Source organism: Rhinolophus sinicus, linkage group LG07 (assembly GCF_036562045.2).
Source record: "Rhinolophus sinicus isolate RSC01 linkage group LG07, ASM3656204v1, whole genome shotgun sequence".
NCBI lineage: Eukaryota > Metazoa > Chordata > Mammalia > Chiroptera > Rhinolophidae > Rhinolophus > Rhinolophus sinicus.
The window spans coordinates 98,239,893-98,258,077 of NC_133757.1; the positions used below are offsets into that span (position 1 = coordinate 98,239,893).

At 42.4% G+C, this 18,185-nt stretch overlaps 1 protein-coding gene and 1 long non-coding RNA gene across 7 annotated transcripts in view; one reads left to right on the forward strand and one right to left on the reverse strand.

Moving 5' to 3' along the window:
- The window catches only part of MSRA (methionine sulfoxide reductase A), a 333,781-nt gene that overhangs the window by 49,065 nt on the left and 266,531 nt on the right, over window positions 1-18,185 (reverse strand). The gene's annotated exons all lie outside the window — the stretch shown is intronic.
- LOC109448167 (uncharacterized) lies at window positions 1,046-13,674 on the forward strand. 5 transcript variants are annotated; one of them, XR_012498136.1, is made up of 6 exons: window positions 1,062-2,973; window positions 3,117-3,247; window positions 3,470-3,570; window positions 3,707-3,908; window positions 4,087-4,207; window positions 11,378-13,672. It is a non-coding gene; the product is annotated as an uncharacterized LOC109448167 (long non-coding RNA). The 5 variants fall into 5 exon arrangements; XR_002137471.2 differs by having other exon boundaries at window positions 1,046-2,973; window positions 3,117-3,570; window positions 11,378-13,674; XR_012498139.1 differs by lacking the exon at window positions 3,707-3,908 and having other exon boundaries at window positions 1,104-2,973; window positions 11,378-13,671.

Consider the following 18,185-nt stretch of genomic DNA (forward strand, 5'->3'; position numbering starts at 1 on the left):
AGCTTTTGAAATTCATGCCCATTGTTTCAACAGACCTGTGAGAAATGTTCCCTTGTTAGCAAGGCTGTGCCCTATAATCACAAGAACTCTTTTTTTCTTTTTCTTTTTTTATTAAGCTCTTAGAGACAACTAGAGGGGAAGCCTTGTTTTGCTTTTCTGGCTACTAGATCAGCTACAAGGCTCTTCAGAGTTGACGGTCCTATCTCCCAGGCAGAAGGGAAAAGCAGGAGAGGCAGGTACAAGCACCTGTGGGTCCGCTTACTACCTGGAAGGAAGGGACGCTCCACTCCTTCGTTCGGGAGAAACATCCCACCTGCCCTGGGGAGTCTTGAGATGTCAGCTCATTTAAATATAATCTCTCTCTCTCTTTTCAGTTCCTTTAGTAACGACACTAACTCAGGGTCAGATACAAACCGTCTCACAACAGCTTTATAAAGGAGCTTTTATCTTTTATCACAACACAGTGCATCGGGCAGATAGCATCTGTGCAGATAGCTCAGCAGAGTTTAAAACTCAAATCTAGAGGGTTCCTGCACTAGAAGCGATCAAGGACGAGACCCTGTTACAGTGGCTTTGGCCTTCAGTGGTACCCTCTTCAGCCCCTCTGCTGAGCAGGACCTGCGGCCCCTGGCCAGGACTTCTGTGGCTCGACATCTATAGTTCTTGGAAAGGATCACTCATCCATCTTCCAATTTTGCAAAGGAAAACGCCTTTTAGGAAATCAAATGGTACTATTGCATTTGATCTTGTTTTTACATTTTCAGGTTTTTTGTTTGTTTATTTGTTTTTAGTTGAGGTTCATCTGATGAGATTTTCAAGGCAGGGGGAGGAGAGGAGGCCTTAAAATGACTCATTCTATAAAAGTGAGTTGACTATTTTAAGCGTTAAAAATGTTTCCTCCTAAGCACCATTGTTTTATGTACTAAAGTCAGACTACAGGACTAAGGAGTTGTGGAGTTGGAATGGATGTGTTAGTTAAGTCCCACTAGTATGAAGCTCCCTATCAGGGAGGCATCCTTTCTATGGCTTCACAACAAATGGTCACTCTGCTGCTGCCTGATTTTACTGTGCAGGGCACTCACTCCTTTGTAGGGAAGGGGATTCTACTGGTGGGCAGCTCCATTCACTTGGAAATCCGTTCTGATGGGCTAACACCTGCCTCACAGCCACTGTCACCCCAGGTCCTGCCCCGTCCACTGGAGTAAATGAGCACACCCTTTCTTGCTTCCAAGCACAGCCTGGCAGAATCATGAATGCAAACTTTACCCCTCACTTCCGTGTTTTCTTCTCAGGCTAAACAGAACGGCTTTCTCAAACCTTTCTCACAAGGCCCCTCTCTTCTGAGTGACCGTCTTCCAGGAGTGCTGTGGGTGTCAGGGCACTCCAGGCAGTTCCCAGCTCTAGACACAAAGCTCCAGTGTGAGGAGCAGGGTGAGGCCCAAGCAGTACCAAGCACACAGCAGCAGCCTCCATCCAAAAGGAGCCCTCACAGGCTTCGGGGTTCCAATCTGCCTCGGGAAAATTCACACCTCTGTGCCTTGGTTGGCTCACCTCTATAACGACAGCAGTGACTTCACCGAATTATTGTTAGTACATAGAATGCCATCACATCAGCTAAGAATATGTATGTAAGCTAGTAACAACACCAATTGGCACACAACAAAAATCAGAAGAGTTCAGGTAAATAAAACAGCTTTTGTAGGCAAAATACTGTGGAACTGGGTCTACTGGTCAGCACAAACAATGAAGTCCTACATGATCTCAGCAACTCATTGATTCACTTATTAAATGAGCATGAGTTGCACACGAATGGTGCTCAAAATCCAAGCGATGAGTAAGACGGCCTTGACCACAAGAAGTCTAACGGGAAAGGCAGACACTTCTAGCAATGAAGAGAGGCTAGTGGGGCAGGTATATCACAGCCACAGGCAGGGGGCTGTGGGAGCATGAAAGATGGACCCCTGGGTTGAGTGAAGGCATCCAGGAGGAGATGCCACCTTCTGGCCCAAAACCAAACGTAACCACCACTGTAACCACAGTTCCCATTTCTGACATTCACATCAAGACACAGGCAGAGCAGGCAGCTCACCTGGACCCCAGGATCTCTGAGTCCATGTGGGGGTGATGCCCGCCACAAGGAGAATTCTAAAGCGGCTGCACAAGGCCCGGCTCCGGGGTCACCCAGTGCCCTTCCAGTCCCAGACTCCTTGTGTCTTCTCCACTCAGGCTGGCATGCCCATGGCACAGGGTGCCAAACTGTAGGCAGGTGGCTTTGGTATAAATTTAGAGCCCTTTGCTTCCTCTGCCCACTCATAAATTCACACTTTTCCCCAAGCTGCCTTCGCCTGGAACAGCTTCCTTAAAAGAAACATGAAATCTCTCCTCTTTTTCTTTAAAAAAAAAAAAGCAAAAACTCCTCTGAGCCCATCTGCTCTGGAAAGCCATCCAGATTTAATGGTTGCTCTTCCACAAGGCCAACACCACAGGTCCCCAAGTGTTCCCCAAATCCCTTTTCTCCTGTCTGCCCTGAAGCAGTGGGGGAATAAGGCATGATAAGGTTGCTAGATAATAAGAACTAAACTAGTCATCCATAACGACTAGTCAAGACAAGGAGAAAGGAGGAGGCAGGAGGATATGCCTGGGAGCCAGGAGTTCCAAGTTCATGACTTCATTCTTCCGTTAACTAGCACATGACCTTGGACTAGGCATTCTACTTCCATGCATCTTAGCTTTTTCAGCTGAGCAACCAGGGAGGCTGACGAGGAGAGGTTAAGACAGGTCTTCCTTCCCTGCAGCCAAGGATTATGAAGACATCCACACTTCTGGTCACCAGGACAACAGCTCCCACCCTGTAATTCTGATCCTCTTCTAGCTAGAGTTAGGCAAGTAAAAAGTTAATGTTCTCAGTCTATAAGTAGTTCCTGCTGTTGCAGATAAAATGAAATGCCATGGCTATTTCGGTGGAAAAATCAGGTAAAAATGCTGAAAAATAAACTCTGCGTCAAATGCCACCCCCCTCCCCGCCCCCCCGCCCCCAGTGCCATGTTCTTTTTTATGCCCATTTGGTATTTGTTTTTAATTTTGGCTGATTGTCAATTTTAAAACCTGATGCATAGAGTGGCTTGCTATTCCGGAGGCGTTATTTTAAGATGAAACAATGTAAATTCTGACTTTGGATGGCAGATGGCTGGCAGTTCGCTGTTTGGCAAACCAACTGGTATGGTATGTTGGAAATTCAGAGCAGCAGGTATGCAGTTCAATTTGAAACCACCACAGATGCTCGGAGGGAGCGGGGGAGGGGCACAAGCTGGTCAGGAAATTAAGAACAGTGCTCTGAGCTCAGAGGGAGAAAAAGAGGATAATTAGCTGAAAGTTTGCTTCTTCCAGTCTCTACTTTTTTCTTTCTTTTCTTTTCTTTCTTTCTTTCTTTCTTTTTTTTTTTTCCTTTCCATTTTTGGTTGCTTCTTAGAAAACCAGGAAGGATTTTAGAAGTCAGCCCAGTGAAAAGCTTCTAATTTTGCTCCAGAACTGTCTGTTCGGCAAAGCTCAGCGTCCATGAGGAATTCAAAGGTGAGGAAACAGCAGATAAACAGAAGCTTAAACATGTTCTTCAACAGAGAGGCACCAAGAACAATGGTGTGTAAGGAGCCTACCTCCAAGCTGATTTTGAATCCATATCATTAATATCGATTAATGATTATTTCAGGAAGGAAGGAGTCACGGTTTAGCAAAGCCCTACACCCATGAAATCGACACCTTCAGTGCTTCTATAGCCAGGGAATTTCCCAAAATAAAGTTGGAGAGCGGTAACGTCTACTGCACATTTCGATTAGATTCTCGGCAGTGTAGGCGACGGTTGGTGTGCCCATCTTGCAGCGGGACTGAACTCTGCCCAGATTCACCCATCAGTAAGTTCTATTCAAAGTCAGTGAAGACACAGTATACTTTTAAAGAAGGTCATGCAGGCTGCAAACCTCAAGTTGTCAGCCTCCTGTCAAGTGGAATGTCAAAACAAGTCATTAGAACAAGAACTCTTGATTTGTGTGTGTGTCTGTGAAAACTGAGCTGTTTCTCATTTCCTCCAAGTTCACACGATGGCTAAAAGGAAGGAGGGAAGTACTATGTGTTAAGTGCCCACCATTCTCTTCCTACGGGGCCGAAAGTGAACAGCAGACCAGCAAAGGAACTGGGGATAAAGAGCTACCAGGTAAGATTTTGAGACTGAACAGTATCTCTCAAACTACTCTTGAATTAAGGGTCCTCTGGTACATTCAAGGCTTGCGAAGCTTGCTTTGATGGTTCTGAAAAGAAGCAAAACTCCCACTTTGGGTGTTCGTGGGTTTACAAGCTAACTAAATTCAGAGCATCAGAGTCCTAAGGACTCTGAATAACTCAAGTGGGTGGGGATTATCGCGGTCACTATATTGCAATCAGGGGTTTGGGCCAGAATGAGAAACTAATTACAATTCCCTTTCATAACTTAGTTGCTCAGCTAGACCTTTTGTAGAAGCAAAGGGGTTCTGGGATTGAAATAATGATCCAAGCCTGTGTGCAGCATGTCTTCAGCAGAGCATTGCCAGGAAGAAGTCTGGAGGAAGTAAGCACTTCTCTCTGCTTCCTCCTCGCACACTCAGTGAGTGAATAAGTAAGTGTGTGTTCTTCCTTTCTGTAAATGTACAGTTCCTACAGGGTACCATTCTAGGCACTGGAGGACGAAATGATGAATGAGACATGGATCCCGCCCGAAAGAATTTTCCAGTCTAAGGGGAATAAGAATATATGAATATATATCATCACAGATGGAGCCTGGTAGAGCCTGGAGGAAAGAGACAAAGAACAAAGGGAACCCCCAGTTCCTGGTTTCCTGAAAAGAGCAACTGTTTCTTTTTGGAAGGGAGGTCACGATGCACGCAATCTAAGATTCCACTCATGCTCTACACTGGCCCTGTGAGTCAAGGGGGGGCGCAAAGTGTCTCAAGCCTTTCCCTCCACCTCGTGGCCCAGAGAAATAAGCCGGACTTGACCGTGTTCCCTCATGGTTTTCCTGAGAATCTGGTTCAAAGCCCTGAGAAGGGGCTAGATCAAGATGGATCCCTGGCTTGAAAATAAATCAGGAATTGCTGTGCTTCAAATACAGCATTATCTGAAAGACAAGCCAATCTAAGGAAGGAGGACACAGATGATAGGAGAATGGACGTTTCTGGGGGAAAACGTTGTGCTTGTTCTATCACCAACCACCAAATGTAAACCACACCAGTGAAAGAGGCTGGCGAGGGTCCCTGAATACATTTCTTGTGAGTGCTCTTAACACCAAATGGATCAAAAATTTTTTTCCCTGAGATGTCACAAAAACAGCATGTCCTTCTGTTGTTTCAAAAATGACATTTAGCAGCAATGAAGCTGAGTGTATTGGGGGAAGGCATGCAGTGGCAGGGACAAAACAAAAGAGTTGGGGACTGGGGGGCGCATATATCAGGGACAGAATAGGTTGGTGGAGGGAACTGTGTTTAAAAATTGACAAGGAGGAAAAAAAAGGGGGGGGGGGACAGGAGGCCAGGAGAGAAATCAGGACAAACATGCATGAGCTTGATTTTCTAGTTTCTCATGCAATATTTTGCAGAAGGACCCCCATCTGAGACACCATCCCCTTGGGAGGCAATGGTGGGGTAGGATGGAGAAGGGGCTTCTGTGTGGCCCCTGGGCTCTAAGGGGACTGCTTGGCTAGGAGTCATGTTTATGAAAAGAGCCCATCACATATATGAAAAGAAAACAGTTGAGGTGTGGAAAACTCAGAAATGGGAAGGGAGCCAAGAGAAGTCACAGTGACCCCTCCCCCACCCACCACCCACGTTGTTAAAGATCCACAGCCACCTTTTTGGCTTGGGTTTCTTTGCCATGGTATCACTGTGAATGGGTACTTCTGATTTGTTTTGGTGGCTGGAGATACATTTGTATGGAGAAACACATTCTCAATAGTACAGGAGGAGAAAAGAATGAAGTTCCACTTCTTAGGGCAGAGAGAGTGAGAACAAACATCACAAAGTATTTTCCTTTGGCAAGAAGTCACATTTTCATTGGCAGGAGCACTCCCAATTAAGGGTAATTATTTTGGGGGCATCTACATTGTGCCAGACACCAAGTGCTTTATATATGTTGTGACATTCATCCAGCAGTAACAAAGTGATGCAGAGACTTTCATGCCCATTTTACAAGTGAGAAAACTAAGGCTTAGAAAGCTTTACTAGCTTGTCAAGATCTCACAGCAAGTTAGGGCAAAGCTGGATGGGAACCTTAGGACTCTCTTACTCCCAAGATTTTTCCTCTGCTTCCTCACAAACAAGAGATTCAAACAAACGAAACAATGCTATAGGAGATGAAAAGAGAAGCCACATACCTCATGTGAAGGAAACTACTTCCCTTTCCAGGAAATGGGAAGACAGTGGGAAGAAAAAGAAAGAAAGAAAACACAGTTTTGTCTTGAAGTATGAACAGTGTGATGTTAAAAAGTTGGAATTTTAAGATGGGTAAATTAGGGAGACATTGTTCACATTACAAGTTATATTTACTTAACAAAGTGATTTTCTTAAGTTACTTTAAGAAGATGGCTTTCCAAGTAATTTTAAACTAAGGGCCAAATAAAAATCACACATAACTTCTGAGGAATACAGGGGGGTTCCTGAGAAGGAAGGACAAAACACGAGTCCTCAAATGCCTCCAATGTGTCTCCAAGCAGTAGTTTTTATTTGCATCCAGTTTCCAGCCTTCGGGAATCCTAATAAGATGCAAAAGTATGTGCCCCTAAACCCAGGACATGAGCTTACAGTAATGAGAGATTCAAAAGGGAAGTTACCTATTTCACAGTTGTATCTACAACCAGCAAACTGGAGTTACAGCCTAAAAAGCTGAAAGAAAAGACTTAGAACCGCAAGTCCCAAGTACAAGTCTTTCAGACAAATGTTTAATAAACTTTAGAGACAGACCCCAGAGCCTTTCAGCCAAGGCAGAAACACAGTATTATTAATATGGCTCGTAATAGCTAAAGCAGTCACTGATCTGGGCTAAATCTTCCCCCAACACACGGCATTTCAAAAGGCCTGTTTTCTCAGAAAAGGTTGTATTAAGTGTCTCTCATAATTATGTCCCCAAGAAACAATACTATTCTCCTTATTAAATGTTTCAGTGGGTGGCCATGCTGTAGGCAACAGGAACTTAACCCTGGAGTCACTGAACATGGGAGGACAAAGGAAGAGGCCACCAAGGAGTTGTCCAACTCTATTAGCCAGGGTGAGGCTGTTTACTGGGTTGAAAACAGCTTTAATTAGGAACCTAAGCAAAGAAGCAGATATAAAGTGCTTTAATAGGCTATGCAGCTGGGAGTCACAACTTGCCCGGCTACTTTTCATCCTGGTCTTGGTTCAAAGTGGAAGGCTATGAACTCTAAAAGCCAATTCAATGTTTGCAACTTATTACCTCCAAATAACAGGCAACCGAGAGACACTCTCCTCCCACCTCAAGACTGGCATCCCAATGAACAGAAGTCTCTGGAAATAAGATGAGGCACCCAAATCACTCTTTGTGGGCTGGGGTTCTACTCCAGAGAGAGACAGCTTCATGTTATTCCACAACACTTATCGAATCCATGTTATACACAGGACAATGTAGGAGAAGTGCTGCTAGAGATTCAACAACGAGCCCTGCCTTCCATCCACTTAAAACCCTGCTGGGGGATTCTGGGAAGAGAGCAGCTACAGTGACATCTTCCCAATGCCTCACAGCAAAATTATACAGAGAAACTAAATGCAAAGTCAAAAATGCAAAGACAACGCTTACAACAAAACTAGGGGACAAAGTAGCCCCACAAACCCCCCAAATACAAGCCAATGGACGAAACCACCAACAGCCACAAGATGTGAGTATCATTAGCATCTGTGCTAGAGAAAGCAAAGGGAGGGCACAGGGCATCTGATGAACTTGATATCCACCAGGTATTCACTGGAAAGCACAGATGGCCCATATTAAGACAGTGACTAAAATTGGGAGCAGTTCTGCTCACCCTAAAAGTAGGCGCATGTAAGACCTGAGTTAGAAGGTCTGAAGTGGAGAGGCTGCAGATGCATGGTCCCTATGAACTCTCAATGAACTCTTCCAGGACTCCACTGCAGGGAGTGGAATCAAAATTGGACACAGACATTACAAAGATAAAGGAAAGATGGACTTGAAATAAAAGTAGAGGAGGGGAAGAGAAACAGGAAATCTCAGGAAAAAAGCTGCCATATGTTTTTTTTAACATGATGTGAAACAACAGAAGAGGGAGCTAAGTTAGAAAAGCTAAATAAGCCAATCCTCCACCTGAAAAATAAAAAAAGTAAATTCATATTTTGCACAAGACCCCCATCTGAGACGACCCTCCTCTTGGGGAGGTTTGGTAGGGGAATTGGGAGACGGGGTCTCTCTGTGGTAGTAAGTATGCAGGTACAATCTCATACAAAGCTGTGTCAAAAAAAAGAAATTAGGAGAATAGCATCCCTACAGAATAAAGGTATGCCACAAAAATGGGCTCACAAAACTATCAAAATTGTAGCATATTACTTCAACATCAGCTAAAGGCCTTAAGAAAATGATGCAAGATGATCTAAAATGACATTTTAAAATTGGTTTAGAAATGAAAAGTAAACTAGAAGGAACACAAAAGTTAATACATGAAACAAATGATGTCTTAAGGGAAATGGAAAGTTAAAAAGGATAAAATTTAGTTTTTAAAAACCAAAAAGAAATGATTAAGAAGATTTTTAAAAAGATCTCAAGAAAGGGACAAATATTAAAGATAGGGAAAGAAGATGCAACCAGTAGAGAATAGGAGTCAATCTCTGAAAAAGAAAAACAAGGCAAGTGAACAGGAAAATATTAAAATGTATGACGCAAGACAATTTTCCTGAAACTCATTTTAAAAAATTATTTGAAACTACACATTGAAAGAGTGCACCACATACTTGAAACTATTCACCTAGAACAATCTACGTCAAGACATAATCTAGCAAAATTACTGGGCTTTAAAGATAAATAAAAATTTATTTACAATACATGACTTATAAGGGAAAGAAAATTAGATTATCACATGCTTTTTGAGAGCAATATTTTATGCTAGAAGAAATTGGATTGTTTTAATATTTTTTGATGCTCATATTTCCAATATTTAAGAAAAAAAAGTGTGAGCTAAGGATTTTATATCCAGCAAAACTGACTTCATGTAAAAGAACACAAACTGTTATAATGTGCAAGAATTCACAGAATATTATTTCCATGAGAAGAACCCTTACTAAGGAATCCACTAGAGAATCAGCTTTAGACAACCAAAAATGACTAAATTGGCATCAATCTAAGGATAATGAGTATTAAATATATAGTTACCTGTAGAATTAAAAATAAATGAGGGTTAAAAGGGAGAGATTACAGTAGCAATATGATCTGATAACACAAATATAGTAATACAACCATAAAAATTGGGGAGAGGGAAAAGAATACAGAGATGAAAAATTTAAACTGTTTAGTAATCATAATTGATGGTGATAATGTTCTTATTATTGTTATTCTGAGCCTTCTGTAATAATGATGGGATATTCTAATATAATTCTGTGTTTTTAAGCACCAGGATTTGGGGCTTGGAATAAAGGAGACACAAATGTAATATAAAAGTAGTTAAGTAAAAACTCTGTAGTGTGAATCTGAGTCTAAAATAGTTTGAACTCACAAAGCATTTGATCACACACATCTCCCCTCCCACACAAACATTCGATACGTGTGTATGTTATGTCTGCTGAAAAAGCTAGACGCAATAACCCACCCAGTAGGAATAAGCATCCGTAGTATCCAAATTGTGGTCTTGACATACCTTTTCCTATTAAAAGAAACCAGGCTTCACAGAGAAATGGCTGATTCCAGATCTGGGGCAGGAAATACACAATATAAGCCTGGAGGCTCTTCATATACCAGATAGTAAGGAAGATTAGAAACCTCCTCAGGTCATGTCAAAAGGACCCAGGTACCAATTAAAGAAGCTCCAATAGGCAATGGATTGAAACCACTGATATGTATAAATCTATGAGTTAATAATACCATTTAAAAAGAATGAATTGATTACATTCTAAGGATGACAGGAAGCTAATTTATTATCTTGAAAACTGGGTGTATGAATGCATTGAATATTTATGCTGCCTTTCCTGTAAGAACTGTACCACTGGGTAGCCAAATGGTACATGAAGGGAAGCCTCTCCTTAAAAAAGTATCCCAGACAATAAATGAAAACAGAATTATAGAGGTATTTACACATTATGCAGCCCTCAGTGAAGTGGGGGATCTAGATATTATTGAGCATCACTGAGTCTTAACATGAATATGGCAAAACCACACATTATGTGCTTCCAGGTGAAAAGCACCATTACCTTGCCAAAGCGATGGACCAAGAGTCTCGTCAAGCCTCTGGATGCAGCTGCCAATGTGCAGGAAATACAGAAGACAGAGGAACATGTTGAACAGCACCACAAGTATACAAGCTTGTGGAACTCTACAGATTAAAAAATGCCTGGGTCCTTCCACAGAAAAAGTATAAGGAAAGGAAAGGGATGGAGAGGATGTTGCAGCTTTCAAAAGTGACTTCAAAGACATATCTCTTTTTTTTAATGGGCAAGGCTAAAAAATTAGCAGTGAAGAATATTCCTAAGTAGAATATGTCACATAAGTAGGTGACAAATCTATAAAGAAATGCAAGAGTGATTATTATAAAGGTTGAAAAGGGAAGGGGGGGTGTGATGGGGTGGGGGGCAAATGCAGGGGCTTTCAGGAAGGTTAGCAAAGTTCTATGGCAACAAGAATATCTTATAAAAATTCATTAAGCTATAGATTTGTTTAGTATTGCTTTCTCTATCTGGTTTATTTTACATTGAAAGATGAAAACAAAATTTTTTAAAATTACAAGAGGGATTAGTTTTAAAGGCTGTTCAGAGCGCTCCAGGCTCTATCTAGATAAAAGCCAAGACATAAGGATGCCGACTAGAGAGTTAATGGCGAATGTCGAGACTTCCCGACTCTAACCACTCCACCTTCACAGCAGGCACTGCTTCACCCCAGCTCCCCAGTTAAATTAAGGAGCTTTAGATCAACAGTTCAGCAGTCTGGCTGCTGGCCCTATCCTGACCACAGTGAACAGGCCCTTCCTTCAAATCCCAGTTCTAGCATGGGACACCAGTTTTCCTGCTGCTGAGAATCTAAACCCTAGCTCCTATGAAACAAGGCCAGGCCTTGTCATCTCCAAATCTCTAAGAAACTGGCTTTCTACTGTGAATCCTAGTCTCATGAATGTTGTTGGGTCTCCCTGATGCAGGACATCCGTCTGGCTAGACCTCTGACCATTTCCTGCTTCTGGAACCGCCCCCATCCAGGACCACTGCCAATCATCTGCCTTCTGAAGGTGCCCACCAGGAGTGTGAAGCTGGTCTCCAGCCAGTCAGGACTTTCAGATGCTGCCTATTTCCAAGAGCCACCCTAATGGCCAGACTTCCCAGAGTAACTGTCTGGCTGCAGTGCAGGCCCTTCTGTTGTCATTTATGTCCTGAAGGAATTTACCCATTAGGCAAACTTCCCCAACGTCACTGCAGTTTCTCTTCAATGTAGCACACGACCCAAGCCAGCTTTTCCCATCCCTTACATATGATTCACAATAAAAGATTCATACATTTGCAGTTCTGGAAATGCTCTCAAAAATGCCCTCAATTGTCTTTTTTAGTTAGCTCATTTGCTTCTGTTAGGAAATTGAGCATCAAAGAAGTGATGGTGGGTTTGAAAAGATCCCACATTGATCAGTGATAAATCTTGTACCAGAACCCAGGAGTCTCCAACAATGACTCTCCCTCCTTCCTCTCCATCCATTTTGGCCATTGTCCCTTTTCAAATAGGAGTTAATAATCAGTACTTCCATGTAAGTCGCCATTAGCTCTGTACCAGGAATGATACTGGATAAGAAGTGGTGGTGCTGGAGGGGGTTGGCTGGGGATTTTGGTACCGTAGGTTGATGAACAAGGTACACACAGTCATGCACTAACACAAATCAAAATTTAAGGGAGGGCCATAAATAAGTAAAAAAAGAAGAAGAAGTTACCATAGGCTGACACAGATTCTTCTATTGACCAAACTCTACCCAGGCTCCCCTGAACTCTTTTTCAACTAGGCCTGACTTTTGGGCTTCTGTGTTTTGTCTATGCATTGCCCAATTTTAACAAGAATCCTGCTAAGTCAGTTTAGCCAGATCTCCGACCCCCAATATCTGATCGCTTTGATATCTGGTTGGGTTCTTCATCTCCCACCATCCCCCAGGTGATGTCTCATCACCCTGGCCTGTCTTCGGCAAAAATCCTGTTAGGCTGGTTTAGCCAGAATTCCCTTACCTGCCATGTTTCCTCTTAGTAATGTTTCCTCTTAGTACTTTTCCACCCAATGACCCCGACCCTGCTCCTTGACTGTAAATTCCCACTTGCCCACGCTGTATTTGGCATTGAGTCCAATCTCTCTCCCCCACTATGAGACCTCACTGCTGTGGTCCCTACACCTATCACCATGGTCCACTTGAATAAAGTCTGCCTTACCATCTTCAACAAGTGTCGTGAATACTTTTTTCTATAATAACATCATTGTACAAAAAGGACATGAGGCTATTGACACACACACGTGTCAAAGTTATCAACATCTGCAAGCCCATATATGCAGCAATTCTTCTTCTTAGAACTGATTCTGGGGAAATAATCATGGATGCGTGAAAAGATTTTGCCACAGGTATGCTCATCACAGCGGTGTTTATGATCATGAATTGTCGGAAACAACCCAAATGTCAACCATACTGGACTGGTTAAATAAATCATGGTATATCCATTCAGTGGACACTACGTACCAAAAAAATAACATGGAAAATAACATTTAATGACATGAAAAGATATTCATTCAATATTGATTAGTGAAAAATGTATATTACAAACCGGAATGTACACTAAGATTCTATTGTTTAATTATATTGTATTTATTCCCACAGAGAATGGAATAGAAGTATATATACCAAAATGTTTAAATATGATTATTAAAGATAATGTTTATTCTCTTCGTTTTGCTTATCTGTGTTTTCCACAATAAACATATATTAGTTGCATAATACAAATCAAAACAAAATCTCTTCCTCCAGAAAACTCCTTGAAAACTCGTCTGATTCTCTCACTCATTCTCTGTGTGTTCTCGAATTTGTGACCTACAGTTGTATCTTGCCAACAAAGTGTATTCCTCCAACTCAGAGATAAAGTCCAAAGGAAACATATTATAATTCAATTAATGTTGTAACAAGACTTTCAGTGAGCTAGCTTCTTTGCATATTAGAAGATGAGCTTTCCTACGTACCAGAGAATCTTTATTCAGGGCTTTAAAAAAATCCAACAAATTTAAACTCGAGTGCTATCCAAAGATATGCAAAACAAAATAAAGTGGTACATATACTTCTATTCCATTCTCTTGTTTTATGCTTATCATATCAGCAAACATTAAAAACAATGATCACACCTGGAGCTATTATGGTTGTAATAAGACACACTGCAATGCAATGCACTGAATAACTCAATACTTTTAAAAGTGAACCCCTTGAGAAAAGAAAAAGAATTGCTTTTAGCTTTCTTCACAGCATTGAGCAAATTTTCTTGCAAGTCAGTTATCCTGCTTTCCAGCAACAATAAAGTTGTTTGCATCCATCTTTAAAGTCCTTTGCCTCATCTTTTTCCTTCATAATTTTTGAAATACAAAGTTTCCCAAGGCCCATTACAAGACACTGAAAATAGCTATTTATTTCTGTGTATTATTGACCTGTGTGTGCTTCAAAAGAATTTTCCAGTGGAACTCTGCCCTCTGCTAGGCCTCTTAGAACATAGAAGGGTGGGGAGTGGGCAGGTGCAGAGACAGAGAGGGATAGCCACTAGTCACATCTTCCTCGATGGACAGCCCAGTCTATTTCATCTCCTTCGGTGAAACATGCATGGGGGCCTTAAAGAGAACTGCACAGGCAGAAAGATGGTACTTAGGGAAGCATTAAAGAACAGAGGCCACCCAGAAAATTGCATTACCTAATCACAGAAAAGTCAGCCATGCTGCTCTGCAGTGGACATTGACCCCTAGTTTCAAATACACTGACCCTAGTTTCAAATACAGGAATCCCAGACTCTGAGTGGAAGGAAGCCTCAAGCAGACCCACAGCCCCTCCCAGGTCCTTGTCTATACATGCCAGTAAGGGGTCTGGTGGCAATCGGTAAGGAATCCGCACAGCGATGGATTATCTTTCTTTACATTTTGGTGCGCACTCTTCAACAGAAAGCTAGCCGCTGTCGAGGGGGTTTTTATTAGCAAGGCTGCAAGGAGCACTCACTCTCTCTTCCAGAAATGGGCTATTTGCAAAAGACGGTTCTCCTGAGAATGTCCTGCGGTGTGTCTGCTACCTGCAGTATGGCTTTGCTTTGTCTGACGGTGAGAATGTGTGTGAGCACACACTGCACGCATGGGGGTGGCTGTAGCCTCTAGTTACAGAAAAGTGCAGGGAAAGGGACGCTAACGTTCTCATTCTCCTCGCCACCCCTCCCAAGCGGAGATGGTGACAGGGAAAACGACTTCATCTGCGGAAGCACACCCCAAAGACAGCTCAGATGGGCAATGACGGGAAAGCAATGTGGCTCGCCAGCTGAGCAGCGCGAAACGCTCTGATATACTGCAAGGCGGAACTGGTTTTTAAAAATAAAAGAAAAAGATAGTCAGGGCCCTTTTCTCCCCCTGGTTGTTGTTGACTCTCCAAAACACTGGGTCTGGCACGGGCTCTGATCCCTGGAGTTTGATGCACGTTTGATTCACAGACTGCTGCGTGTCTATACCAGATGGCCTCAAGTTAATGAACACAAACTCATCACTTTTCCTCACCAGGGAAATGTGCAGCTCAATCTGATTTGTACTCTACAACTAAAAATATTTGAGTATTTTTAGGGAGCATTTTACTGAGACAAAATGGCACTTCAGGAAAGCATTAAAAGAACAGAGACTAACCAGCAAATTGCAACTGCAATCTTCCACACGTGGATAAGCCAGCCCGCAGGTCATTCTGTGACCAAAACTAAAGTAACCTGCTATGAACTGTACAGGAATGATGGCCCCATTCTCCCCTCTACCCCTTTCTTCCTCTCCAACCCCTCTGCCCTGCCCTAAGTTCAATTTGTGGTCCCAAAGCACAGCACAGAACTCATTCCAAACACTAGGTTTTCCCATGTATAACACTAGCAAAAATATTTTGCATGGGACACACACACACACACACACACACACAGAGTCATATATGTTATTTTAATGTGTTCTTATCTAATGTTCTTATATGTAGCAACAATTTGAGGATTCAAAAATACTCATTCTATTAAACTCTCCAAGATCTCCACCTTGTCCAACTGTGATAGAACTTTGTTCAGCTGAATGTTTTCCTGCTCATCAGCACCGGTAAACAAAACAGTTGACTCCTAATAACAGTTTAGGAAACAGGAAGATGTTTCCTATAGCTCACTTTTCCCTTCCTTAAACTCCCACATTTCCTGCTGATTTACTAAATATGACTGACTTAGCTCACGAACATTAAAGCCACAGCTTCACAAGTCGGCTCAGTTCTCATCGCTCTCACAACAAGCCAGCAACCGCACGATGGCATGCTTTCCTCCTGAACTGTGACTGTGGGAGCTCCAGGGTCCAGATAAAGTTCCTTGTAACACTGAAACTGGGTCTCATGTGGGCGCTTGTTAGGACTGTGGGATCTTAGGCCCCATCCCAAACCTACTGAATCCCAGTCTGCATTTGAACAAGATTCCCAGGGTACCCACACATCAATGCAAGTTTGAGAAGCGGTGCCTCCTAGTCATGTCACCATATGAGAAGTAAGGAGTCCATGGATGCCCTCCTACCCTTAGGGGACTTTGCAAATTTGGAATACTGAGCAAGAGGTGATGCTTGAGCTGCCTGAACACACACATAGAAATAAACACAACACAACGAACGAAGCAAATAAACAAAACATGAGGAAGACAGGAAAAAATGGATGAATTATGACTTGGTATCAGAACAGGCTGTTAAATAGTTAGAGTAAATAAAAACTTGAATTACCTAAAATGCCTTCATTTTGAACAAAAGCTGCAACCAAATGGTGGATTTGACCTTTCAGTCCCCTCCTATTGTGCTTAACTTCATGCAAGCACACCTTGATTTGCCAAACTTCTTTAGAGTGAACTTAAAACACCAGAAAAGAAATAGAATCATGAATAAGATGCTTCTTTTAATTATGCCATATTTTAATAGATATGTTTACAACCTCATTACAAGTGGTTTTGAAATTTTATCAGATTTCTTAATAAATATTATTTGTAATAATAAATTACATTTGTATAGCTCTTTGTCACTTTCAAGATACTTTCAAGCACATTTGATTTTCACATTGTATAGGAGATGGAAAAGGGTGTGTGTGTGTGTGTGTGTGTGTGCACGCGTGTGTCTAAGCCCTTGGAGCACTTGGTCCATGACTTTCCCTTTGGAAAGTCATGGACCAAGTGCTCCAAGGGCTTAGACACACACACGATCACCCTACGCCTACGATCACCCACATACGTAGAAATAGACTGGACATGAAAAAAACAACAACAAAAACCCACATCTCATCACTCCCAGGATGGCCCTCTGCATTCTTAGTAACCTATTCCCATCTTATTGACCAGAAAATTAAGGTTAAGTGTATGGGGGGAAAGGCAGAAGGCTACACAAATAGCCTCAATGAATCACGCCACCTGATATCCAATACTCTTGTGCAGTCACCTCCCACATCAACTTTGGGCTTGACAATGTGACTTGCTTTAGCCAATGGAACATCAGGAAAGGAAGCAGAAGCTTGATGGGCACCAGGTTTCCGCATGCCGCCCCCACCTTGTGAGGCAGCCAAGACTGGGCTAACCTCCTTCAAAAGGAAAGACCATGTGAAAAGAAAGAGAGCCAGACATCCCAGCCGCCCTGACTGAGCCCAACCTCCAGGTGACCCACCAACTAAAGGGAGTCACAAGAATAAGCTCAGGCAAAATGACCCAGCCAACCCACTGAACCATGAGAAATAGAAAAAAAAAAATCGTTTTGGCTTTAAACGACTACATTTTGGGGTGGTTTGCTATGCAGTGACAGCTAACCAGTACTAAGGGAAAAGAAATCTGTCCGCAGCAGTAATTCATAGGCCCAAGAGTGGAACTGAAGTCTTTGAAATCCATCACCTCGCACAGGACTGGAGAACGTCTGGGTGAACTCAACTATCCCTGACTTGGAAACCTTATATTCCAAGTTCTAGATTCACCAAAATCACTGTAGTTAGCTCATCCAGCTGCTACATTTTATGCAACATACTCCTCCCCTCAAAGACATTGGATATGGCTGGCTTTGGATGCCTGAGGGTGGAGGGAACCAGCCACCACTCTCTAGACTAATATCAGAAGTGATGGCTGCTGAGACATCTTTGCAAAAATAGGGTGAAAAGTGACCAGAGAGACAAAGGCACTTGCCTGAATCACACAGCTGTTGATACAACAGACAGGATAAGAACCCAGGTCTTCTCATTCCAAAGCTAATATCTTTTAGGGGATCACGCTACTTCTTTAGCAAGAGGAAGACGCTCCAATCCTTAGAGATAATGGTCACATGTCAATTCTAGGCATAATGCTGCCATTTGGGACCACAGAGGGGGCTCTATCTTCAAAGACCTTTGTGTGACCAACAGAGTCACAAGAGGTATCTGACTCAGCAAGACTGAGGATGAATTCATTCATTCATTATTAATAACCACATATGTCTGAACAGGGTCTGAGAGAGCAGGGCCATGGATTATAGATTACCTCATTTGGCTGGATAGATAAAACTAGTTATTTGTAGGACATTATTTAAAATCTCTGTTTTTTGTTGTTCTTTTGTTAGTGAAGCCTTCAAATTCATGTATACTGTTTAAAAACAATATTATACGTTTTGCAGTAGAAATCTGTTGGCTTGTATGCAAGGACCACCAGGGACCCCTCCCGCCCCAAGTAAGAAAATGCTAGATTTACATTTGTCAGATAAGA